This window comes from Corvus kubaryi, unplaced genomic scaffold (genome assembly GCF_017639235.1).
Source record: "Corvus kubaryi isolate FWS band 111438036 unplaced genomic scaffold, C.kubaryi_AGA036_p1.0 37398, whole genome shotgun sequence".
Classification (NCBI taxonomy): Eukaryota; Metazoa; Chordata; class Aves; order Passeriformes; family Corvidae; genus Corvus; species Corvus kubaryi.
In genome coordinates, this window is record NW_024581137.1 from 592020 (window position 1) to 619522 (window position 27503).

The window sequence follows — 27503 nt, forward strand, 5'->3', positions numbered from 1 at the left end:
ATGGAATACGCCAAAATCCTGCCTCATGTGGAACTTGAGGAGGCTAGGACCTCAGGATTTACCACTGTACATATAGGAGGTGAGCTTACACACTGCCAGTAATTGTGCTTGCCTCATTTATTTCCAGAATGAGCTTCAGCACATTGGTGGCACTAGTTACTTTTGATGAACCAGAGTCCTGGTGGTCTTCCAGTCTCTTTTGCAAAGTCACATGTAGATGCTATTTTCAAGCATAGATTTTAATATATCAAAAGAAATACAGCAGCCAGGCTGTCAGAGCACTGCCTGCTAGGCTTTAACTAGACAGTGTCATTTGCAGTTCGATCTGGTCGACAGCACAAAATCCTTTGAAGATAAGAAAAAAATGGGTTGGGTCTGTCTGTTAGGAGACCATTTGTGGAACTATTGTTGTTTGTATTGTGCTAAGGTGAAAGGACTAACACAGGAATAACCATTACATGAACACTGATTTACTTGCAGAGGGTTAAGGCCAATAAGTTTGATTCTCCATTTCAGGACAACTTAAGAGTAACACCAAAGTCAATGAACGTCCATCAGGAAAACAGAAGTTTGACTAAGAAGGGAATTACATTTAATGAGAAACCCCACAGTCTTATTTAAATGTTATTATCTCCACTGTTCCTATTTATCAATAGTATCAGGGATAGATAAAAGCATGGAGCTTGCATAGTTGCAAGAGCTATTCTCTGCTGAACACATAATAAAGGTTTTCAGCAACAAGAAAAAAAAGTACTGAAAAGTAATTCTCACTCCATCAGTAATGAAAAAAGCAAGATGTCTTTGAAAAACTGCACAGGAGCTACACTGTATAGGTTAATATGTTAAGACACTTTGATTCACTGCCCACCTGTGTTCACTGGAGCTTGTTAACTGCTTTATTTTTATCATGTGTAACTGTCAGTGTGGCATCCATCTATCCTTCATCTCTTACGGCATTTCTTCAAGATGAGAACTAGTCAAAATCTGTTTCTACAAGTCAAAATTTTGCTTTCCTGGAAATGCACCAAAAAAAATGATGTGGGCACTACAGAGCAAAAAAAAAAAAGGAATGATGCATGTTCTTCCTCCACTGGAGTCTATTTCTACTCTCCTACCCTGTTCACTACTTATGTCTATTATCTTCTCTTTTCGTGTGTGTAACTCCTACTGACATTAATGGGAGGCCTGCTCATGTAAGGAGAGAGGACAATCAAACCTTAAATGTGTTCCTAGTTTGACAGCTAAATCCCTGGGTCCCGGAAATTCTACACTTTATGCCAACATGTTCCAACATCCCATTTTAAAAACACAGTATTTACCTATCTTCTTCCCCTCTTGTATAAACAAATCTCTTACCTACATCTGATATTAGGTTATATGCTGCAGAAATATAAAGACTGGTGCAGAGCACAGTAGAACCTTTATTGAAAAAGTTTGTTTCGTAATCCAGACCCTCTCCCTGAAATTGATGAACTTAGTGAAAAAAAGGAAATAAAATATTTTGGTGAGGATATTGGTAGGAATAAAGGTTCTAGAGTTAGGTTCTCTATTGAAAAATAACTTTTTAGGCAAAAATATTCCAAAATAGCCATGCTGCAGTCATCTCCCCAGCAGCAAACATTTGACATGTAAGCTGTACAGTGCTTGGAGACTTCCAGCAGGACCTCCCCTTACCTAGACTGCTCAGAAAGTGTGGTTTTAATTGAGATTGTTACATGAACCAAGCTTGGGAACTTTCAGGTCTCCTTCTTACTAATCTGGCTCCAATATTTTTAGTTCCTTTAACCAAAAGAGAGATAGGTGTGCTGTATGCTTCCTTATGGGAGCTTTGGGGACAGCAGTATGTTCTCACTTGGTTTTGCTAAAGGAAAATTATGGCACTCAGGTACTCTTTTGGATGGTTTTGGTGTTAATGCCTATATATGTTATTATAAAAAGAACTTAAATGGCAGAAAACAAGGGTCTGATTTTTTCTTTCAAATTCCAACTTGTTCAAGGTAATCCTGGCAAATCTAGAACGGCCCATTTTCCTAAGGCACAATGAACTCACTCCTGGGAATCAAATTCTCCCATGCTAGACCCCAAACTGAGAAAATCAAACAACATTTCTATTTTATTCGTCTTGTGTAGTTACAGATCTTGCTTTTCAGCCCTTATTATTTTATACATAGATGTAGAATACCTTTTGAAATGTCTGAGACATCTGATGGAGAGAAACCCAGTTTATCTGCTATTCTTCTTGTTGTTAGTCTTCAGTAACTGTAAGTCTGCAATGAAACCAGGCTACAATCAAATTTCTGAGGCTGGACACTAAAACACAGTAATGATTCTCATTAAACACTATGTTCTGACACCTGTAAACTACACCTCTCCAGAGTTTACTATATAGGTCCATATCATCACCCCAAGATTAATACAGATTATTATAATGCCCTCTCTTCAGATAACCTGCAAAAATCAGACTAAGAGTGTTAACAATGTGACAGTAGGATCAATGCTGCTGCTCCATTGCAAGGCTTCTTGCATGACATCCATGTGAAAGTCAGCTAGTAACAGGTCATATGTATTCAAAGATACCATAATGTATTAATAAATAGTGTAAAGCAGAATGGAAATTTAGAGACTGGTTTCTGCTCACCTAAACTAAATGACTTAGAGCTCCAGATTGAGACCAATATGGCACAGGTAAAATATGATTATTTTAATTTGGCTCAGGAGTATACTTCAGTAGCAGTTGCCCATGCTTTGTGAACTTTGGTTTGAATTGTGGTTTCTTTTCTGAGGACAGTAAACTGTAACATGCAGTCTGGGAGGGCACTTCATGCACCAGCAGCAACTGGACATTCAGCCTGTACGTGCTACTCTGAGGTAAAAACAAAATTTATATACGATGGACATTAGGTCCTCAGCACCGTTTTGCTGTACACTTTTGTTCCTATCTGTGTGTACTACTTCCTATCCAAAGTCCACACTAATAAACATATTTTTTAATGATGAAAAATGATGTGCATCCTTAAACTTGCTAAATATGATTCTCTGTGAGAGAACTCTGGAGGTCTTTCACGGATTTGCCTTTCCTTGCCCCATTCAGTGTTTTATGTAATAAAGAGATTCTATTGAAAAATTAAGTATGTGTGTATGTGTGTGTATATATATGTATTTCCAGGATACATTTTTCCAGCCTCTTTCTGATATTCCTCTTATGCATACACTCTCCAAAAGCATGAACCCTCCAGTATCCTTTTCCTGAATCTGGCATCATTTATCTAAGTCTCTCTGTATCATTAACAGATTTCAACTCTGTCAAGAAGAAAAATATTACCCTCACTTGACAGACTGGAAATTAAAACACCATTGAGTTTATATGATTCACTTGAGATTATCTAGGAGTTGTCTGAAGCAGACATTGCATCTCAGTTTCCTCAATGTCCATCTGATGTCCTGTCTTTTAAATCAGCCTTCAGATTCATGGTTTCTTCACCATTTGTAGGACCTTTATATTCTCAATAATTCAGATCTTTTGTTTACAAAACCTGGTCCACTGTTAATAATGGGAATCAATATCAGTGCAAATATACGTGCTGAAGAGCCACCATGCTGGATTGGGACCAGGAAAATCAGGAGTATGTTTGTTTTGTTGTGGAAGAGTTTGGGTTGGCAAAGAGTGCAGTAAATTAGGAAGTCATGAGAACTGGAATACAACCAACGGGCACCCTTGGACTCTGGACTTCTCCTAAAAGGAGCTGTGCTTCGCAGTGGCAGTGAGGGCAGCCTGTGTTTCGCTGTACATAAAACACCGAGTCTCACAGGGTGCCTTATGCTGCTGCTCCTCCAGTTCTGTGAGGCCAGAAACAACCAGGTGAGATTTTGCCTTTCATGGCAAAGAACATGCCCCTACATCAAAGCGAACAGGGACCACCACATTCATTCCCTGCTGCTCTTCTTGTCGCTTTTCAGCCTGTGTGTCTTTTGTGGGGTTTTTCCTTGTATAAAGCCCTGCTAGTGTGACAGTGAACATATGCTGTTAGTGTGCAATAATTGTCCTTCAGCTCCTTGTTGGCTGGATTTATTACCTAAAGCAATCATGCCGCAACAGAGGAGAAAGTAAATAAAATGTTTATGATCATGGCAAATCTTGTTTCTCCTTTAAATATTGAAAGGGCTGAATGATCTCAATGGCCAAAAATTACCTCAAAATGTATGTGTGTGTGTGTGTTTACTTTGGCTTGGTCAACTTGATATGGTTTTCACCATAAGCTTTCTCTGCAGCCAAAAATCACATCACATGAGCCAAAGCAGATAACAGACACATATACTTCTGAGGTCACCGTTGCCTGAATTATTGAACAGGTTTCTGCACCTCTTCTAGGCATGCATTGAAATGGGAGCTTGCCAATAGCATCTTTTTTTCCAGCACATTCTATACACAAAAGCAAATACATGTATTGCACCACTGTAAATGCAGTGAAATAAGGGATGCTACTTCTCAAGATTTCATCCCCCTTCCTCACCAATAAAGTATAAAAATGCACCATTTTCCTCTTTGACAAAATAACTGCCACATCCACAAGGCAATCCAAACTTTGACTCATCAGACATCACAGAGAAAACAAAGAGATTTGGGGACTGTCTTTGTTTAATATCTGCCAATATGAAGTTCTTAAGCTTGTTTTGAAAAGAAACACCTTATATAGTTAAACATTAGCATGATTTTTAAAAACATTAAAGCTGTATTTGCAGCTCAAGGGATGTAGGAAACAACAGAAAACAAATGGACTATAGAATTACTGTGTTCCATTTCTAAGGAGCAAGCACAGCCTGGTCCAGCACAATGCTTAATTATGCTCCTACCTAAGGAAGTGAATTTTTTTTCTTTTTTAGTTTGCTGACTGGACCTAAAATTATGTGGGGAGGATCTTGTATCAACACAAAACTTTTAGTCTTTTAACAGTTTTTATTGGTTGACCTCTTTTTTTCTTTTTTTTTTCCTGCGGTTCTATTTGAAAAGTTTGTACAGCATGAAAAAATTAATTTTTAATTTTTTTCAGTCATTTTTAATGAAACTTTTGCAATTCTTTTCAGTGAAACATTAATCTGAAAATGGAAAATCAAACCATTTGTCTTTGAAAATACAATACTAAAACAGATTAACTTTTTCTGACCCTTTCCTTGATATAAAACCTTGTTCTGAGTTTAGGAGAAGTTTAGTCAGTCCATGAGCATTTGCTGCATCTCAAAGCAAATAAAACATTGTTCGAAAAAATGTTCTCTCAGTCCCAGTTTTGAGAGTAAATAGCCCTACTGACACCACTAGCATTAATAACATTTTAAAACAGGGTGTACTCCAGTCTATTCTGCCAATCATATGTGAACCATATTTGTTTTACTCATCTGACAGTAGGAGATGAACAAAACTTCCAGGAGTTAGGTGCTGTGCATTAATTAAATGTATACTGACCCATAGCCTGGGTTACATTTAAAGACTACTTCTCAGGTCCTTTTGGGAGGAACAGACCTGCCAATTTGTGTCTCTAGCCCAAGACTGTCTGCTGACATCCTATTGTATTTTTCTGTCGTTTGGTTGCTTAACAAAAGGACTTTGCCCAACCCTCTGGGGAACAGGCTGGGACAAACACACTTTAACCTCTGTGGTTGCCTTCTGAAACTTGCAACTGACCCTTCTCCCACAAAAAACTATAAAATACTTAGGCAGCAGGATTAAAATAAAAGACTAATGAATATACAGAATGTCACACCTGCCACACTTGTGAATTATTGGTCTCTTAAACTTCTATAACCCAGCACCGTCGGTGACACCCTTTATTTACCCTTAAGGCACTCGGCAGCTGCTTAAATGGCTGTCTATGGCAGTTTGGTGGAAACAATAATAATACATTATAAATCAATGAAAATGAAGTTTTTGCAGTGATAATCTGATATAGATTTGCTAACATTTATATGAAATTCAATTCTGTTTGATTGCATCAGCATATGTTTCATTTCTTCCAACACTATTGATTTTGAAGGTTCTTTACCTATGTCTAAATTATTTCTGCTACAATTTTGCATTACTGTTTGGAAATAACTTAAATCAAATGGAACCCTTTATTCAATTTTTAGCTTTGTAAAAAGCTGGTTACTCAAGTAATGTGATCTCACTTTTATTTTTCAATAGACAAAGCTATTAGAATTCCCAATTCTTCTATATCATTTACCTGCTAAGACTCCTCTGTAATTAAGTGTGTTGTTATTTCTGGTAAAACCACTGAAACACAAGGGAAAAAAATAAAATATGGGCATAATATTGAAGTGCTTAGGGTATTCAAACCAATGAATAAATCCAAGGGTTTTGTGTTGAAATGGATGTTGTTAATGCAGTTAGAGCGGTGATTACTTAATATGCACAGGCAAGTAGCTGTGTCTGTGTACGTATTCAGGTGCCGTTGTGCACAATGGTGATAATAACCACATCACAGCATCCCCTCAAATAAAAGAGGTATTGTTGCTGTTCCATTGATTTACTATAAAAATTGAGGCACAAAATCTTCTGGAATTAGGTACTTTAGATGGCTATAAAAGTGTAAATAAATAAATTACATGATTTTGAGACCTACGGGTGTTGCAGTGGCTAAGTCCACTTTACACGCCCCATGTTAGTTCAAAATGGTCTCTCCCCACACCACTGTGCTAGAAAGTTCTCCCTTTACCGAGATTCTGCTGGTCAATGGCCCTCTCCCCCCTCCCATCCCTTCTCCCATTGGCTCCTGTTGTGTCACTCAGCCTTGCCTCTGCCCCCTAGCCCTCAGACCATTGGTTTTGGACGCTCTGCCCACTTTGGGGCGCTTTCGGGGCAAAACCGGTGCGGGTTTTCGGTTCTTGGTTCTTCGTGCCTCTGTTTGTTCCATTTGGGTGTGTTGCCATTAAACACCTCAGAACTGCATGCAGAGAACCCCTGTCACCTCTTTGTCTCCGGTTCGTGCACAGGCTGTGTGTGAGCGGCTGCTCACCCACCACCTGCGAGGGTGAGATCGGTGCACGCGTGGGTGCTGGGAGAGCGCTGCCTAAGCGTGTCCATGAGGGACCCTGTGGAAAAAACACGGCATCGATCCACCGACGCCCTCATTCCGTATACGGGGTGCTGCATTCCGTCTTCAGCTCTTGGCTTGTATTTTATGGTTGAGTATGCAGAGTAAACCATATATGCATATTGTCTATACATGGACGTGTGTGTGTGTGTGTGCAGGGCATCACTTTTACCCAAATTTCACCTGGCTTTTTCGCATGGTTGTGATACTTTTGGAACAAGTGTCCCTCAGACATCAGTTGGAATGAGAAACCTTAATATTTTCACCTGACTTACAAATACTGACAATTTAGCAGAAACTTTTCCTTGGAAAACATCAATCCTGTCATGAAAAAAACATTCTGCTTCAGCTATGTCAGAACGTGTGGGGGTGAATTTTTTAACTATTTGCTTTCCTTTTTTTGTCCTCCTAAATATGTCAAACTAAAACTTTGAATAAGAAAGCTTAAAATCTAATTCACCTGAAAATAACAATAATGATAATAATAATTATAGAATTCATCCACTTCAAAGTACTGATACTTCATTCATGGAACTCTAAGAAAATAGCAGAATCTTAGCAATCCTTCATGAGAAGGAATTTCTGCCTACCATGCAGGTCAAAAAATGCTCCAGCCTGTGACTTATTGACAAAGCAGTAGTAGTTGCTGTATGTAACCTTTTGGCATTCTGAATGTCTTTACTACTTCTAACACTTCAGGTATTTCCCCCACTTGGATAACTGCCATCACTCCAGCAATGTACAGACACCTACCAAGTCCAGTGTCTCTTTCCAGTGGAAGGCACAGCCATGAGAAGTGGTCTTCTTGATGAAAAAATACACACGCGCACACCTGATGCACAGCACTGAAATTAAGTTCTCTTGCTGTAATGCTGCAGTCATGGTTGCAGGCACACTATCCCTGAGCAAAAGGAATGACTGGCTCCCTGAATCAGAAGCAGAACAGCCCAGTGCACTTTCCATCAGCAAAACCTGCCCATGCCTGTGGCTGCTTCTGCTCTGTGCACAGAAACGTGTTAGATACACAGCAGAGAAAGGAGCTTGCCTAGTGAATCATTGGACAGTCGAAGTTGAGGGTACTCACTTGACACTTTCATGTCACAGGGGATTTAAAAGCTGCTTACCTGAGAACTGACAAAACAAATACAAATATAATTCCCAGTTTGTGTCAGGTCCTCCTCTTTGATAACAATATAAAACCTGTGGATTTCCTGGGGTATTAGGTTTATGTGGTTTCTGTCACTGGCAGAAATACTTCTTTCTTTGGAGGTATTCTTTAGTGACTACAAAAATAAACCATATTAATGAGCTTCAAATTCACCAAAAAGAAAGTCAAAACTGCTGTCACACACCACTAATATGAAAAACTACTCTTCTTCCCTTCACTCCAAGTTCCAGCATTGTCAAGAGAAAAAGAAAAAAAGTGCTAAATTAAAATCAACTGTTTAGTGCTGAATTTCATGGTTCAGGCTATGCCCTTCACATCACAAGAGTGAGAGAAGATTAAATTATTAACTCTGTCTACATTATCCCACTGATTCAGTCAGGGTCTTTTTCTCAACCACTTATTTGACTAAATTTCACTACTTTAAGAATATTCTTTGCAAATTTGCATAGGGAAACCCGCTACAGTGAGGAAGAGATTTTACTATTTGCCATTGTGGGATCAGTCACAAGTGTCATACAGTATTTTTATGACTCCCTGATTGACTGAAGTTTGCATATGGAACAAGAGCAAGCAAATGGAGCTAACAAGCAGTGGGCTGGGAATTCTCCCTCACAACCAATTTCTTAGTCAAAAGCAAATTACATTATTAATGTCAGAGGATATATCCTGCAAGGAGCTGAGCTTGCCTGCTGCGTGCCGAGGGTCCTCTGCACTCCACAAAGTGCTCAGATCTCTGAGTATTCAGCTTCCTCCAGCACAGAGAACCATCAGAGCAGCCAGTCCCATGCCTTTGCATAGTCAGTAACCGTAAAGTCATCAAAAACAGCAAAAGCTTACAATGACGAACATGCTGAACTAAGGAGACATTCAGAATTTGAATGGAAATTCATGAATCTAATATGTCTGAATTTTAGATGAAGAAGAAGATAAAATGACAGTTTTTACATTTAAAATGTTATGTCATAGGTAATTGGACATAATACTGGAACAGGGATAGTTACTAAATTTTGTAACTACAGTTTGCTTTGCTGTATTTCCTAACTCTTGAGATGTTCTCAGTTTGGCAAATGAAAATCTGAAAATTTCCCACTGTCAGTCAGTTTGATTTCCTGCATCCCACTGTTAGGATATTTACAATGTTAAATTGTAAACAACTTTTCACTACATTGGAAATTGTTCCAGCAGGAAAGAATTGATTTCTGTGGTTTCTTTTACCAAGTCTAAATTCAGTCTACATTTGAGCTACCTTACACTTCAATTTTGGTAGCAATGGTCAAATTATATTTCTTGCAATAGTGAATTTCTGGGACATAATCTGCCCACAAAAAAAGTCAATTCTGTTCCTTACTGGTGTTCTCTTTGCACTGATGTTTCTGCCAGAGTCTCTGGACATGCTCTGAAGTAAAATCCCAATACAGACCATAACTTGTGTATTTACAACTAGGATGTGACAAAAGCAAATTACTTTGATTGAAGTAATGACACAAATTTTTGCTACTGAGCAGAAAGAATTATGCAAAGCCTGTTAGTAGTCTATTTCTCCTCAAAAATCTGGCATTTCATATCCAGGCTCTCGTCAGGAATGGACAAGGGAGGCTTCAGAGTCCTGCTGTGATCACCAAGTCATGCTCCAGCCTGAGCAAGGGCTGTGTAGGAATAAGATCTTCTCCTAATGAGGAAATGGGTGAGAGAGGCCATGGAGACCCTCCATTCCTGGGATGATTTGGTATCTCCTCCCCATCCCCTAAAGGGAATACAGAAAAGGCTTCAGATCAGGCAGCCCACCTTTTCTCTTCTTTGTAGTTCCCCTAGAAAAGGAATCTTTTCCACTAATTCCAGATGATTTTAAGGCCATTGACACCATATGAATGGATAAACAGTACAAGGTAGATTATCAGACAAGATTTTAATCAGTAAAAGCCAAACCGCAAAAAACCAAAAGCTTTTTAAGTGACTTGAGGGAATCTGTTTCTGTGAGTCAGGACTACTCAAGCCCACAATTCTGCAGGGTTACTCACTGTATTTCTGTATGGCCATTTTCCCTATGGGCCACCAGTAACTGCCCCGCTTTAGCAAACAGGCTTTGGGTGTGCAGGATAACACAGAAACTACCCTTTGCAGCAACTGCGCCCCCAAGCTCCAGGATGAATACTGAGAGAAAACCATTTTGTGGGACAGAATCCTACCTCCCTTCAGAAGCCACCAACCATCTAAAGTCAAGGGAAGGCATAATTAACATTTCGCGTAAGATTTTCCTTCTAAACACAAAAATGCACCCTTGAACAGTGAAGAAAGTCTGCCTCTCAGATCAGCACTTTTAGATCACGAAATCTGCCCAGCCCAGATTGCAGCTTTGAAGTGCTCCCCACAGCGAGAGCCTGCACCCCACAGCAACACGTGCCCAGCCACGCTCACACAGCAAACAGGGCCACCTGGGTCAGCAAAGGCGGTGCTGCCTGGGGCAGCTTCTATCTACAAGCCCAAATCATCTCCCTTTACCTGCTGTGCTAGGGGTTACAGTGCCACAGTGAGGGTACTTAACAGAATAAGCAAAAGATTTCAGTCCTCTCTTAGAAAAGCAATCGTTTGGGGTAGAAGGAAGGTCAAGGTAAGATTCAAACTCTCCGTGGTGTTACTTCTTCTTAGGACCACACTTTAAATTGGATGCAAAAGATAGATTTATCCTTTCACAGTAATTGGTAATCATTCAGGAAAGAAAAATGTAATTCATATCTGCACTCAACATTTCTCTGTTTTTCTGGCTTTTTCTTGTAGCAAAAAGTAACACCCAGAAGTCACTGCTTCTAGTCCTTCACAATTCTATAGGTTTTATGTGTAGCTCTTGGTCGAAAAACTGCCATGGCTGGTTACAGTTTCTTTAAAGGAATGCACTTATCAAGCTCTCCACACCTAGGACACTTTTTCTCAACCTCTGCTTTTTTTTTTTTCCCCTTTTTCCTATTTCTCACATTCACTTTCTTACTTTCTTTGCTGCCTCTTTCTCCTTTTTCAATCTTTCTCATCTAGCCTTTCCATTGTTATTCACCCTGTTTATTGCTTCAAGCAACCCTGACATACTGGACATCATCTGAAACTACAAACGACAGGATGCAATAAGCTAGAGAATAGCAGTAATCTGAGGAAAGTTCTTCATTCACTCTTGCTTCTAACTCTCTGTCTTCTTATCCTACATAGAAAATAAAAAAATCAATACCACCTCACAGGGCTTGATAAAAGTGCTGGACGAGTACAGCAGGCATGCTGGATATAGTAAATTAAAGTGATCAAAAATTTCCAGTCGACTCTGCCTATAGCCTACATAAACTAACAACCCTGTCTGCAGAATGTCTGTCACTCTAGAAGCTTTATTTTATCTGTGTCTCTGATTACCCAGAGAATGAGTACATACACAGTATATGTGTGCACATTTATCTGTATGCATATGTGTGAGAAATAGATAGGAGTAGGAATCAGCCTGCATTTATAACAAATATTTCCTCTTAGATGGGTAGATTTTGAATTTGCTAACATATTTGTATGCACAAAATGTTGTGGAAATAAATGTTCTATCATCATGAGATGATATAACCAAGATTAAAATTACTGCATTGTATTTAATTTTCAATATGTCATTCCCTGTCGGGCTAGATTTTAGCCAGTGTAAATCAGCACTTAAAATACCATTTGAAGATCAGGCTTGTTACCTTTTCATGTTGTTTTTCTGGTCTAGACATGGCTTAACAATTTCCAATCAATGTCTAAAAATGTATTAGAAAACTGAGAGACAAAGCAGGCAGCAGGGTGATCTGGCAGTAGCAGGATTCATAGACCAAATACATGAGAAGCTAAATTTTCCCCTCAAAGGAAAATGTCTGTGGATGCCTTGACTTCAGGGGGACATGTGTAAAGGGTAAAGTGAGGCCTCATTATTTCACAATCAAAATGCCATAATGTAAAATTTCAGAGTATGTCTCTACAAGAAGGTTGATCTTGTACTAATTCAGGAGGAATTCTATCTTCAAGAAATGGCACAGCAGCAAATGCCTTCACCTGGATTTTTCTCTGTGCTCAACTTTCTGGGCGTTTGTGTTCAGCAAATTATGCCAGTTTCTGTCTTGTGTTTAAAACAACCTGCATCTGATGAGCTACATAAGATTAGTAATTCATGCAGCAGGCCTGACCCCAGATTTGGGTGCCTCTGCATGCCACCAGGGCTGAGTGCCAGACTGTGCTGTGAAAAACACCTACTTGTACAGATTTTTATTCCCAAACCCATAGTATTGATCCAGTCTTCAGAAGGCACTAAACAAAACATTTTGAAGGAAACCTGCCAGTGTGCCCAAAAAACAAATAAATCTTTGGCAATATGAAAGAGGGAAGGGAAGGGAAGGGAAGGGAAGGGAAGGGAAGGGAAGGGAAGACTGAGATCACATTGGTCACATGGAAGAAACACCCGGAGAGGACAAGCCAGTGTCCAGAAATATTTGTCCCCCACCAGCTAAGATTGCCCTTCTCTGCAAGGAAGCTCCTTCTTTTCCCATCTCTTTCTCCCTACTCTGTCCACTGCTGCCATTACACCTCCCCTTTTCTCTTTCTGGGCTTGTACAGAATTCAAGCCTCTTTGATCCCTCCTGTTTTGCCCCATGCCTGCCCTTGGCTAATGGGGCTAATGAGCATGCCCACCACACATCTGATCTGAACAGGGTGATGGAGCAGCATCAAGGTCTTGTTCCTGACAGTTTTGACTCCTTTCTCCCTTCTGGTTGCACCCCTCCTGCAATGCATGATGGTGCTGAGTTCATGAGCCTTCTTGGGATACTTTTGCCCGAGGTCTGCACACTGAACAAGCTGTTCTGCACTAAAATGACAGAGCCCAGCCCACTTAAGCAATGTATGGCAAAAATGCAAGCAATGTATCGCTTCAGATTCTTAGACTTTATTCTAGACCTTTCACAGTGTCTCTGCTTCTGATTTTTTTCAGTGTTCTATTTTAATCACGCAATGTCTTGTATCTGTATATATGGTTCTGTTTGTACCTACAATTTTCATTCATATTTAGTAGGTTAATTGCACTTATATGTAGGCTCCAATCCTCAAAACATGTGCCAGGGAAAAATATAAAGTAATTCCAGCTGTTCAGTATATTTTGGGCAGTGTTTGTAAGCAAGTGTACTGGACCACGCTTGATGTTTGTCTGGGATACTAGAGCCTGTATGTGACCACAGCGAGCACAGGAGCCAACAGCAAAACTTGGGCAAAGAGTGTAGGAGTACAAAAAATACATGGTGAAATCTCTTAAGCCTTACCCCAGTCTGGAGTTTTGGGACTTTCTCTGTTGGAGATTGCATCCACCTCACAGAGTTGCACAGCGAGGTGCTCAGCTCTGTGCTGCACAGCTGCAATGTCCACAGTGATGTACATTTGTGCCTGAGCGACATATAGCTCTGTTTAGTTTTAAGCCTGTTGATGTAATTTAAGGGATTGCACTCTAAGCCCCTTTCTGTCTGAAACAGTGGATAATTATGCCTTATTAACTTCTTCCCTGTTTTTTATTATTCCATATGGAACTATCACATCCTGTTTCTTTGCCCCCAGACACCTTTTTTTTCAAGGGGAAGTTCTAATCTTTTTATTCTTTGCTCAGGATTGTCTTTTGGTTTTATTCTGACTTATTTTCTTCACAAAGGGTGTGTTCTCTGTTTGCCTTGCTACTCATGCATTTCACCAGTTATCAACAGGACTTCCAGATAAGCAGGGAAAGCACAATGCAAGCAGAGGATCATTAAGACTTGAACTGGTGCTTCATGGGTGCTCTTTCTGCTTGGTCTAAATCCCATAAAACCCTTCAAAGCTTTGCCAGAGCATGAGCTGCAGAGGTCGACCTGAAGAAACTCAGCATTCTTCTTCCAGAGGGCACGGAGTTCCACTAACTTTCTTCTTTTAATTTTTTCTTTTCAGATTAATTTTTCTCTAGTTTCTCCTTGCATTTTACCTCCCATTTGGTTCACTTCTCCAGAACTCCTTTTGCCCTCGCACCATGTGCCCAGCTCCTCTTCAGCCACCCACAGCCAGCTGGAAACCAACTCTTTGCCCTAAACCAAAAGCATCTTCAGTGTGGTGCTTCCCCAAACATGGAAACCTGTAGCTGACTTTGATGAACAGAGCATTAATTGTGGGAGCCTGTGGCCCACAGCAAACAAAGAAATATCTCCAAATGGAATTCCTTCCCTGCCAGCTCTCCCCCAACTAGCTTTCTAGCTGGTAGAAACTTGATGGGTGTTATTGCACACTGCCTCTTATCCACATAGAGATGTATCTTTAGGAGATCCCATCCTTTTTTAGCACCTTTCTCCATGATGTGAGACATTGTCTAGTGAAGGCAACTGATTGTGCATATAATCATATTTTTATTAACAGTTGCAGAGAAAATGCATTGTTAGGATATCCTGTTTCTATCCTACAATATCTTAGCAATTCTTCTGAATAACATAAGTAATTACGTTGTGCCATAAACTTATTTCATTTTTTTTTAATTCAAAGCCATTTTAAGTTATTCAAGTAGAACAACTATATTTTTATGCCACCATAACTTAACAGTCAAATGGATGGGTAAAAAAATTGCTCCTGGGCTGAGACCCATTTGACAAGTTTCATTCCAGAGCAATGTTTAGATTGACGTTGTAAATCCCTATGAACAGTGGATTTGTAATGGAAATGCTGGCACAGACTTCTAACTGTGGCAGCACAAACAATATTGCTAGAATAAAAAGCCACCATGTATTAAATTAGTACATAAGCATGTATTGTAGCATATGTGTTCCCCTTCTTTGTGCATGTAATCCCAGATTTATCTATTGGCATAAGAGCTTCTTTCCTGTTATTACCATAACCTTATTTTCCTGCATCAAATACCAGATAATGACAAAGCAGGAAAACAGACTTAAAATTGTGGAATATTTATTTATTTTATTTGTTTTGAAGAAAAAGCTGTTACTGATGGTATCTCCAAAGTATTTGTGCCAAAATACATCAAGCAAACCAGTGAGCATGGACAAATATAATTTTTGGGAAGTGTATAATTTGGCCAAATGCATGTGGACTTCCCCAAATACGGCAAGATGTACCTCTTCATCCACAAGTTATGTCCCTGCACAATACCAAATCCCTCTTCCACAAAAGGAAGCACAAAGATTTTTCAATATGATAGTTGCAAAAACTCATGCAGGGCCAACAGAAGCTTGTAAAAATAAATGAAAAATTTCAGTGTTAATTCTAAATTCAGATCGTGGCAGTTCACAAAAGCTTTCAGTCACAAGCTTTTCATAATAAATATCACAAGAATATCTACTGATCATCTGTAGTCAGAGCAGCTCTCCAAGCACAGGAGAAGCTACAGGGGTGCTGTCAAGACAGACTCAGCATTTGGGCTTTGTCATGTAACATGTTGATTTTACAAAGCCCAGCACTAAGGAAATCACTCATCTTTGTTTATAATCAAATATTTTTCTTGTGTGCCTGACAAGTTGTCATGATGATATGTTGCTGCATGATTACTGGCTAGTGAGATTGGCTGAAAAAGGCAGTGTCCCCACTGCTTGTGCAGATTCTCTCACTCTCTTCACTGTCACAGCTGAAATTTCTCTTCTTGCCCACTTTTCATGCTCCCCCTTTTCTGATGCCCACCCTCATCAGCACCACTTCTCGTCCTTGTGTAGAGCATATTTCCCCGGCCACCTGTGCAGGTGTCGGAAATGGAGGGAAACTTAGTCCAATGAAAAAGCAGTTGATCCCAATTTTGAGATGAATCCTGAGGAAGGATGAGCTGAAATTGAGCCAAAAGGAAGGCAAAGAACAGTATTTGCAATGACACCTGAGGAAAAGATGAAGTGATGTGTATTATCTGAAAAAAAAATGCAAGAAAGTGACAAACCTTGGACTCTCCAATGGTCACAAGCAGTCAGGCAAACCTCTGTTTTATGTCTAACCAAGAAGTGGCAAATGTAACACAGTCAGTCTGTCTTTACATAGGGGGGAATGCAATGCCTGCGTCATAGATAACAGCAGTTTCAGCACAATCCTGTTCCCTTACATTGACAATCTCCTCTTAGAGGTCTGGCCAGCCTCACTCAGCCCATGCCCCACCAGACTGAATGACTTCACAACTTGACACACCATCACTGTACCCAAGAAGTTCACCTCCCCTTTGGGCTAAAGCCATTCTGTGCAATGTGCCAAAATCAGTGCCAACATGAGAATATGGTGCTCCATTGGGATAAATGGGCACCTGCCCACTTGTTTGGGAGGATCAATATATTTATTACAAAATAACTTCAAATTACTTTGAAAAATCATCAATATCCCAGGAAAGAGAAATGTTACATTATCTGGCAAAAAGAAGATTGCAGGCAATTTTAAATACTTCATATAAACCCCTAGATTAGATTAAACTAAGTGAGTTTTAGTTTTTTAGAAATTCAACAGTTTTAAACTTCTTGGGAAAGAAAAATCTGAAGATATGATCTTTTCATTGCAAAATTTCCAAAGTGGATTTAAAAAAATGGAATTGTTCCAGTTATTATGACTTCTGTCAGAGGTTCTCTACAGCCAACAAAAAGGATTATTAGTAGGCCAGTGATGCTGATGGATTTGCAAATGATGTTTCATGAGCTGGGCTTGGCTCACATGCAGCGAGTTAGAAAGGTCTGGTCTAGGGAGCTGTAGGTATATGACTGACAGGCACTCTGGTGTCACTGGGATGGTCAAATTAGAAAGGCTTTTGTAGGCTAGAACTGGCAGATTGGTCTGCAAGATAAGGGTTGGGGAATCTCAGTTCATAAAGAGATGTCACTGATAATGAACCTCGAGGTGCTATGCAAGATTCTTTTTATGAAAATGGAGTGCAGTTATTGGTATTTAAACATCAGTTTGTGTTGTAGAATACCAGGATAAACTAAATATTATAGTTTTTTAAAGGTAAGAAAAAATGTCCTCCATAGTTTTGTATTTGTGGTTCCTATTATTTTGTCATTCAGCTGCAGCTTTAATTTGGCTTGGTACTTGCACCCATCAACAGTACTTACTAGAACTTGAGAAAAATGACCTCTCGTCCAAAATCTCCTTTTACACAAGTCTGCAGTGTCTGCATTCATGTCCTCTCTGTGTTTGGCCTGGCAAAGGAGTTCACTGAAACCTTTCAAAAAGAGCACTTTTTAGGAATGGCCAGTTCCTTTACAACACATTTAGCAAAAATATATCTGTGATTATTTTTGCCTAGGATTTAATTAGCTGAAATAAGTAGGGAATGAAAACCACGCTAACGTGACCCACTGTGACCAATCAAAGCAGATATCAAATACTGGGTGTACAAAATGAACAGCTTGTGAATGAGCTGTGAACTAAAGTAGGGAAGGAGTTAATCCTCTCGCTGGCTTAGAGGAAAGATCACAGTTGCCAGCTTGTATATAGGAATTTGCAGGTTGGTGGGGCTGGGCCAGCTCTGGGGAATTAACTAATTCCTTCATCTTCTTCCAGTGTATTATAAGATGTCTGGGCTAGAGGAAGTGAAGCCTGAGACTGGTGAGGAAGAGTCAGTCAGTAAATAATGAGGATAATACTAGAAGGAAAGAACAAGAGAGAAGTTCTCTTAATCCTGGAGTTTTAGAGAGGTGGTCCCTGTGCAGCCTTGCAGCAACTTCTGGGAATCAGAGTTTCATTTTGAACTTCATGGAAGGGGACCCCCTCTCGCTTGAAAGAGCAGGACATAATTTATTAACTTTATTTTAGAGAGGGTTGCAGCATGACACAATACAGAATTTTTTCTCATTTTATAGCAATGCCAATTTAGAAGCTGGCCTGGTACTGATAGCAGAAAATAGGTGCTTTTCTTATATGCATGGAAAAGAAAGCATTAGAAGATTGTTTTCCTTCCCCATTTTTCTAACAGATAGGTCACAGATAAACTTCAAGTTGTCGTTGCTTTGATGGTCAGATTAAAAGAGTGAGGTCTAGCCCTCCTGAGGAAGTGCAGCATGTGGCTTGTGTTCCTACTGGCTATGGCATAAACACAATATAGAAATATATTCATTTAAAATAGTAGGGGTAGCAACTTGCACATGGGTAGCTTTTGCCCCTTCTGTCCTACTTGCATTTAAACTTTATCATTTGTACAGACCCAAATATTTATTCCTGGTTATGCCAATTTTTAATTCAGATATTAGAGTATTTTATTAGATTTATGATCCTTATCACCTTCCAGATACTTCCACACCCTTTTTAAAAGACAGCTTATACTGAGGTCATCAACATTACTTTTTTCTGATGTATTTCTTTTCCCACATATTTCTGAAGCTTTGAGGTTACAGGAGGTAGCAGAAGCTCATTCAATGGCAGATTACAGGAATAAACAAGATAGGAAAACAAAGACCTGATTATGGTGAGAAGCTGTGGAAACCCAAATATCCAAATTAAGGGATGAACGCACCCTCATCCAAGAGGACAGAGAAGGTCAGGACATATGGTCTTTTTAAGAGCTTTAATGCTTGAATACAGCAGGAATAAAACCCAGAATAGCAGACTCCAATATAAAGACAATTGCAATGCTTGCCACAAAATATACAGCCTCCATATTGCCAGAGGGGAAGGTCAAGTGCTTGTGATGACATTGCTCCCTCACATGCTTTTATTACATCTCCCCTACCAGGCACGAGCTTGCATAACTTGCACCAGATACTAAGTACACAGAACAAGCAGAATTTATTTGCCAGCAGCCAAGGGGAGGAAACTGTCCACATGACATTTGCTTTTCCAGCTATGCTCCATGTCCCACCATCTGAATAAGTTATATTCATTTTACACTCACTGAAGGCTTTGCTGAGACAGGTTGCACTGCCTTGACACAGCTGGATGTAGCTACGCTCTGACTGATGATCAATTTACACCCAAAGAATAACCTTCCTTTAATATACTGCTGAATCAAGAAATCGCTCTACCTGCACCATGTATGAATTTGACCTATGTACCATCATTGCATAATTTATGCAAATTCCATGGCAGAACTGGCGAAAGTATTACACATTTTTCTGTTATTTTTCTGAACTTTTTCACATACGCAGACTGACAAGTTCATGGATAAAAAACAATAAATATTTTTTCTTTGTTTTTCTCTGAGTTTGGAAATTCAATGGAGTTCATGTCTCTAAAAGCTGTGAGGTAAACTGAGCTGTAGGATCAAATGGCTTATTCAGTATTCTTTATATCCTTATTCTGAGATTTTCGGGTTTTTTTAAGTCATGGTTCTTTCCAAGTGTAGTTGTTCATAAATTATATACAAAAAAAAAAAGTAAACTCATGCCAAATGCAGGCTCTTGTTTGAAAAATGTCAGCTAAAGTTAAAGCCTCCCATTATTACCATTTCAATTACACTGCCTTAAAATCTGTCCTTAGGAAAATAAAATAAATATATAAAGATTGGATCATCAGCTTGGTGCTTCAGCCACCAAAGTTTGGAGGCATTTGCAGGTGGCTTCAATAGGACCTGATTTATATTCAGAAAAAGCATCAATCTTTTCTCTTTTCTTTTCCTTTCCTTTCTCTTTTATCCTTTCCTTTCCTTTCCTTTCCTTTCTTTTCCTTTCCTTTTCTCATTTCTTCTTTTCTCTTATTTCTTTTTTTTCTTCCTTTGCTTTCTTTTCTATTTTTTCTTTCTTAAAGAACTACAAAAAGGAGATCATCCTCATTGAAATCACATGTGGGGACCTAGTCCAGAGTGTTTTCTAGAAATTATCGAGAAGAGAGCTGTGGAGTGTGAAAATGTTTCTTGCTTTATGTTTCCTAATCCAGTTCATCTGTTTTCAGTGTAATCAGACAGCAAACAGGCTGGAATAAATCCCTGGACATCATCTCTAGTCAAAAAAAAAAAAAAGAAAAATTAAGAGCCAATGTTAAAATAATTTGTGATCATGTAATTTCTTTAAATCCTGTAAGCAGCTGTGACCTGGGGTGAGCCCGGGGTGGGGACAGCAGTTCTCGCTGTCAGGAGGTGCAAGTTCTGTCCTCAGCCCAATAACATGTAATTCTTTTTCTGTAGCTGGAGCACTGTAAGTGTCACACGTTTCTCAGAGTCCTGCTCAGCAGTGCTCGAGGGGTGGATTTTGTGCTTAGCTGACACCGTGCAAGGCTGTGCCTTGGATTCCCCCAGCACCCCGTGCTAGTGGCCCTGCACACTGAGGTGCCTAAGACATCCTCTCTTTGGCTGTCTGGTTTATGCTCTTGTCTGATATTTTCAAGGGGTTTTAATCACAACTCTAGCAGATTGATCAATGACAGATATGAGCAACAACTTTTGCATGCTAACAGTGCAGGATTTTTTATCTGAGATAATATTTCTCTCTTAAAAGGCCTCTGCTTTGCTATGTATTAATTAAAATCTAAATACTAAATATTGATTGATGCGTTATCAGGCCATAGCAGTTGGGCCCTGCCACATTGATTTTTAGCTGTGATTTATTATCATATTTAAGAAAAATCATTTTGTGTGATTATACGAGGAAATAGACTTTAGTGAGGGTGTAATTCTTTTGTATCACTTTTGTTGTGTAGAGGACGGGCCAATTCCTCAATTGTGGGTAAGATTGCTGATATCCTTCATTGCTTCTTCTCTTTGGCCTCCGACAGCTAATGCTTTAAGCCTGCTTGGTCTTGTCATTAGGAATAATGGGCATTAGGATTACCTCTTTAATCACAACTAAGATTAACAGATGGTATGAACCCAACATCTTAAAATTATCTAGTTATTAACAAGTATTTCCTTTTAACACATCAATAACATTTGCTTTTCCTAACTGCTCAGGCAGAAACGCAAACTCTAGCATTAATAACGGGAGAATTTATCACTTTTGTCTATTACTATCCCTTTCTACATAAAGACATCCTAAATATAATTATAAAGAAAATTTATATGTAGCTCTAGATACCGTGGACTCTGTATCTGCTGCTCCTAGGAAAATGCTTGTTTTCTGTATGTGTGAATACAAACACATGGGGGTTGTATATATATATATATATATATATATATATACTGGTTTATGTATCTATTTTTATTATTTTCAGTTAAGGAATTAACAACTGTACTACTTTTAGATGGTTTTTTTTCTGTTACTACAGCAAGAGAAAGACCACAATATTTTAATTAACATCTTGGGTTCTGTTTGCATCAGCAACAGAAAGAATACCTACATTTTCTTTCTTTCTCCATAAATCAGGTGATTAAAACTTCTGGTTATTAGGTCCAAACTTTATTATTTCTCTTTTCACCTTATTTTCTCCAGGTTCAGATGCCTTGTGAGAATTTATGAAGCCATCAGGTAGGTATTATAACGTGTATCTTGTTTTGCTTTTCATTTGGCATTGGTAAATGAGTTCCTGAGAACATTGTATTATGAATCATAGGCAAAATTATCGACTAAAATGGCCAGTTAAAGGAAGACCATGTTTCTCAAAGAGGGCACAAAAACTATCCCTTCCTGACAATTGTTCTGAAAACTGATAGTTTTCATTAAGAAAACAGAAAAACAGGTAAGTAATAGATACAAATATCAAAACTCTGAAATGGTCAGCAGCTGTCTTGGATTAACTGTTATTTATTAAGTGCTTTCATTGCACTGAACTCAGCAAAAATCAGAGGAGGACAGAGCCTGTGCTCTAGGGACTCACCCTCTCCCTCTCAACAGATTTCTTTGTGTTACAGTCTATAAATACAGATATTTCCAAGTACAGGGTGGTTGCATCAATATGACAAAAAAAAAAGCTAATATAAAATGGTTATCTATTCATTCAGTAATAAGTGACATAATCATGCCTGTCTTCTATAATGACAATTCTCTGCTAATAAAAAATTTCTCCTTAAAATAGAAGGGAAAAGACCCATCTGATACTACTGATAATCAACCAAAACAAAACATTTATTTTTGGCATATAGGAAATTAATCTTTTCCTAACATAGATTAATCCCTCCATTTGAGTGACTGATAGAATATAATAATTGCTTGTGCTGTTCACTAGTGTAATAATTTTTAAATGTGCTTACCAATTAACCTTAAAACATTTAAACATAAGATGTAAAGTATTACAGGAGAATACTTAACCATGGTGTTCAGTTTTATGTGCACTTTGTTTCCTGTCAATTGTGGTGAGAAACTTTATAAAGAAAAACTAATACTGGAGGTTGGTAATAAATGTTCGGTGTTGTAAGAACCAGGAAGCACAAAGAACCATGTAGACAGCCACCAAAACATTGTGAAAGCAGTGCGAAGTGGAGGGCTTCAATCTTCCATGAATTTCAAAATAGAGTTATACAGTTAAAATTTAAGGTTTTATGTCTCAACAAGAACATCCTGACAAAATTTATACAACCACCTTTTCCCCATTCCTAAGGAATTAATTTTCCCCTCTCTGGTGTTGTTTAGTGTTTAATCCTGAGCACTCAACAAGGGAAACTGTTTACCACAATAGTCGGAGGATATAGTGCTACTAATCATGCAGGAAGTGCCATCAGAAGTGCAAATTAAATATAAAAATGATAGATTCTCCTCTATTCCCATGCACTCAGATTTATTTTCATTAGTTCAGTGTCAAGTGTTGCATTTAACCATGGCAGGTATGTAGACATAAAGATGATTTTTAAAATATTATCTTTTGAAAAATTACCTCTTGTAAGACTGAGTATCTATTAACAAAGTGCTTTTCTAAATTGGACTTGCTCTTGTCTAGGAACTTCAGAGCTCAGAGCAAGGGGTAACATCTCTTCTTGCGCTAACCAAGTTTTCAAGCAAACAGTCTAGACTGCATATGTGAAATTGAAGTCTGGTGAATTTGGTGGGGAACGGTTGTGTTGGTTTGTTTGTCTGTTTCCATCCACTCGGGCATCAGGTAAACCACCAAATATGTGATAAAACACTGACACCACAAAAGTTAGCTGTTGTTTACAGCTCCCCAAAAAATAACAGTGATTAGTTAGTCCATATTGCATGTGGACTATGCACTAGTGCACTACAGACTAATTGCTGGCTAAATAGCTTCTGAAGGGAAGACAGATGCATTGCTGCACTAAAAAGGATTGCAGCTTTTCACCCTAAGTTCAAAGGGGTGTGTGGGGATCTGGTCCAACAGGCAGTTCCACGTGGGAGTAACTTTATCCACTGGGGCAGTTACTCCAAATTTTATGCATAAGTATGAAAAAGTTATCATGTGATCATACCATTATTAAAAGAAAAAAAAAACTCCTTTTCAGTTTATGTCAGTCTTGACTAACACAAGAACAAAAGTATGGCAATCTTCCACATCCCAAGTCTGTGATAGAGGTGCTAAAATATGGAGATGAGTAGCTGGGTAAAAAATCCTCCAGGCAGGAGTTTGCAGTTATTGTTTACATTTACACAGTCCTAGGGATTTCCATGTTGTTTAAAAGGGCTCTGAGATAGCTACGCTTATCATCCAAAAATGTTCCCCTATGTGGAGCACAAATGTCGTGTGAAAGATGGTGGGGGGAAGGGGGATAGGATGTAGGATTAGTTCGGGAGAGCTTGCTTTTGTATTAGATGTTGTATCACATAAATAGTATATAAGTAGTTCTTTTCTTTACAATATCATGCAGAAACCTTAACACATAGCCAGTCCTGTGGAGGAGAAAAAATGCAGTAACTTTAGTGAAAAAAAAAATAGGGATGTAAATCTTCGCAATGTTTCTCTTTTATTCTGAGTGCTCTCTGCAGTATGTCTGGAGGAGAGTCAGACATTGAAGGATCCCACAGCATGTGCAGATGTAGCGGGGAAAGCATCTGGGCTTAAGAATCAGCATGATAAGGATAAGTGATTCTTTTACAGCTTGCTAGGGTCCATACGTTTTTAGGATCATGCATTATTCTACCCATTTCCAGCAAGAAGCTGTGGAAAGTAGAGCCTGGACAATTATGTGACGAAAAGTCTTCTGAGAAGTGTGTCCTCCAGAGCAAGGGGTTTCAGGCCAAAAGTACCTTTATAACCTGTGCCTCTTGGTGAAATACTTCAGTTATCACCACTAGCTCTCCATGCTGACCTTCTCCCCCTTCCCACACCACACAGTGCCAGTGAGTGTGCTGTCAACATAAGACATTAAACTGTTAGAGAGTGTCCTAAGGAGGGCCATGAGGATGATGAAGGGCCTTGAGGGGAAGCCGTGTGAGGAGAGGCTGAGGTCACTTGATCTGTTCAGCCTGGAGGAGACTGAAGGGAGACCTCATTGCAGTTACAACTTCCTTGTGAGGGGAAGAGCAAGGGCAGGTACTGATCTTTTCCCTGTGGTGCCCAGTGACAAGACCTGAGGGAATGGCCTGAAGCTGCACCAGGAGAGGTTTGGGTTGGATACTAGAAAAAGGTTCTTCATGCAGAGGGTGGTTGGGCACTGGAACAGGCTCCCCAGGGAAGTGGTCACAGCTCCAGCCTGACAGAGTTCAAGGAGCATTTGGACAATGCTCTCAGAAACATGGTGTGACTTTTGGGGATGGTCCTGTGCATGGCCAGGACTTGTATTCGATGATCTTTGTAGGTTCCTTCCAACTCAGCATATTCTGTGATTCTGTTACAGGTTCAAACTTAGTCTACCTCTCCAATCTCCCTCTAGGAAGATTGTCTTCCCAAATAGTGTTGAAGCCTCATCTCTTCTGACTCTTCCTTCTTTCAAGTACTGTTGTCTAGCATCATACAAGGAATAGATTTCTGCTTTTCTTCATCAAGAGGAAATGCTTTCCTTGGCCACTGCAACATTAAGATGTAAAGACTTTCAGATTATGGAGTAGTAGACTTTGGGAAAGACAAAGTGGTTGTTTTATTTTTCTATGTCTCCATTTTCAAAACTCGATTTTGCACTTATTCATGGAGCTTACCAGACTTAAGTGTCATAAGAGCACTTTCCCACCACAGGCCCAGGGACCGTTCGGTCTTATCTTGAGTATTAGCCAGAGCTCTGCTTCTGACTCTGTAGCTTTGTGTGCAGAACCCTTAATACTTCAGGAGTCTGCTAGCACAATCTCTCCTTGTTTACACAACCTGCTGAGGAAAATTAAAATCCTAGTCCTCAGTGAATGCTGAATTTCAAAAGAAAAAAAATTTATTAAAAAAAAATTCTTGCAGCAGACACTATTCTGCTTAGTTTAATTACTATGTTGACACTTATGTTAAAGCACTGTGTGCTCAACCTTTGTAGTTTTTCATGTTTAACAAATACTGGATTTATCTTTCGTCATGTCACATCTTTCCTGACAGGAGAATGGTGGCTGAGCATCCACCTGTCTGAAATGGCAATCTTACCTACGTGGTTCTAAAGACATAAAGCTATTATCTGACCTTGATTCTGAAATTATGTTTTTTATTAACATGCTCAGTGCACTCTGTTCTGATGAAGACAACATTCTGATGAGAAACCTCAATGGATTCTGTGTAAATTCATTATGAAAAGTTATCCCAAGTCTGACTGAAAAACTTCAGTCTGGGGACACAAGTTGCAAGGTTATGAAAAGTGAGACACAAAGCATGTTTGTGTTTCCAGAGGACTTCCGTGCATCTCCCAGCTGTCAAGAGCATCAAGACATGGAGTCATCTTCAAGCAGGCTTTGGCTGATGGCACAGGATGACTGATAAATGTTCTATCACATTTGAATATCCTGAGTCTTCCATGGCTAATATCAACTTTCTAATATTCTTGATATTTCTTCTCAGTTGGGTCCTCTGACACCCTAATCCCCAAGCTAGTGTCACTCATGGCAGTCAGTCTGTAGTGTTACAAGATCAGCTGAGACATGGATCTCTAATAAGATTAAGACTCATCAGTATGGTTTTAGCCCTTTCCTTTTCTAAGGCAGAGGAACAGAATTATTCAAGACTTGCAGCAATAACATCAAGCATTTGCTAAATACTACCTTTCCCCCCTCTTCTCTTCTAATTTGTATAAGCACTTGAATGAAAAGAGAAAGCAAAAATAGCAAAAAGCACTTGATATTTTGTTTGAAAATATCTCTTCACAGAATCACAGAATACTCAGAGTTGGAAGGGACCCACAGGGATCATCGAGTCCAACTCTTGAGTAAATGGCCTACGTGGGAATGAAGCCCACAACCCTGTCATTATTAGCACCATGCTCTAACGAGCTGAGCTAATTTGACATCATATAGGTTTGCATTTTTTTATGAAGTCACAGATTTTTCAGCAGTCCTTTGATACTTCAGTAGTTCGTTTTTCAGAGATCAAGAGAAGAGAATTAATGCACGTGTCCTTTCCAGGAGAACCCTGCACTCCATTCTCTTCTATCTTGGTGGAACAGGACAAACTACATAGCCTTGTCATTTGGGCTATGCTGCCATTTTTTGAAACTTTGGAGCAGTTAGAAAACCCAAGCTCACTATTGTTTTACAAATGCTTGTGTTAGCATCTTGTAGGATGCTAAGGAAACTTCTGGGAAGTTGCACAAGTACATGCATCACACCTTCTCCTTTATGTAGTAACTTCAGGACTCAGATGGGTGCATATCAAATGGATGCCACAGAAATCTAGGAAAGGCATTTTACCCACTTTCCATAGGGAAATCAACCCCCTCCCACAGCTATCCTGACACCCAAATCCCAGATACTGTAGCTTTGAGTGACAGGTGGATTTTGAATCCCATGGGGAGACTCTATGCCTCTTGACAGATTCATTGTGACACTGCCCAGACTGGCTGCAAACTGGCAGACAGCTCTGTTTGCCAAATGCCGACATTATCTAATTGGCATTTCAGCCCACTTCTCGTTTTTAATGGACACGAGGAAGACGCAGCCAGCAGAGTGCTGAAGCAGTGGCAGCGTGCTCAGGCTGCTCTGGCTGCAGCCTCCCTCAGGCAGCTGCAGGATGGCACCAGCACCCGGGGTGTGGAGGCAGCTACTCAAAAGCTGCTGGGCCACTTGATGCAAAATACAGGAACTGAGGAGGAGAAATGAGACAGCAGAGAAATAGCAAATTCAGGGATAGATGCTAGCAATCAAAGCAATGTGGTGTTATTGTGGTGGCTAAATAGCTTAGACCTCTTAATATAATTTACAGCAAAAGCAGCTGTCTTCTTTAAAAGAACAGGCTTGCCACAATCAAGAATGTAGTTTACATACATATATATATATATATATATACACTGATCTGTAAAAAGTCTCCTGATACATTGTATTCAGAAACATCAAACCTTCGAATGGGTA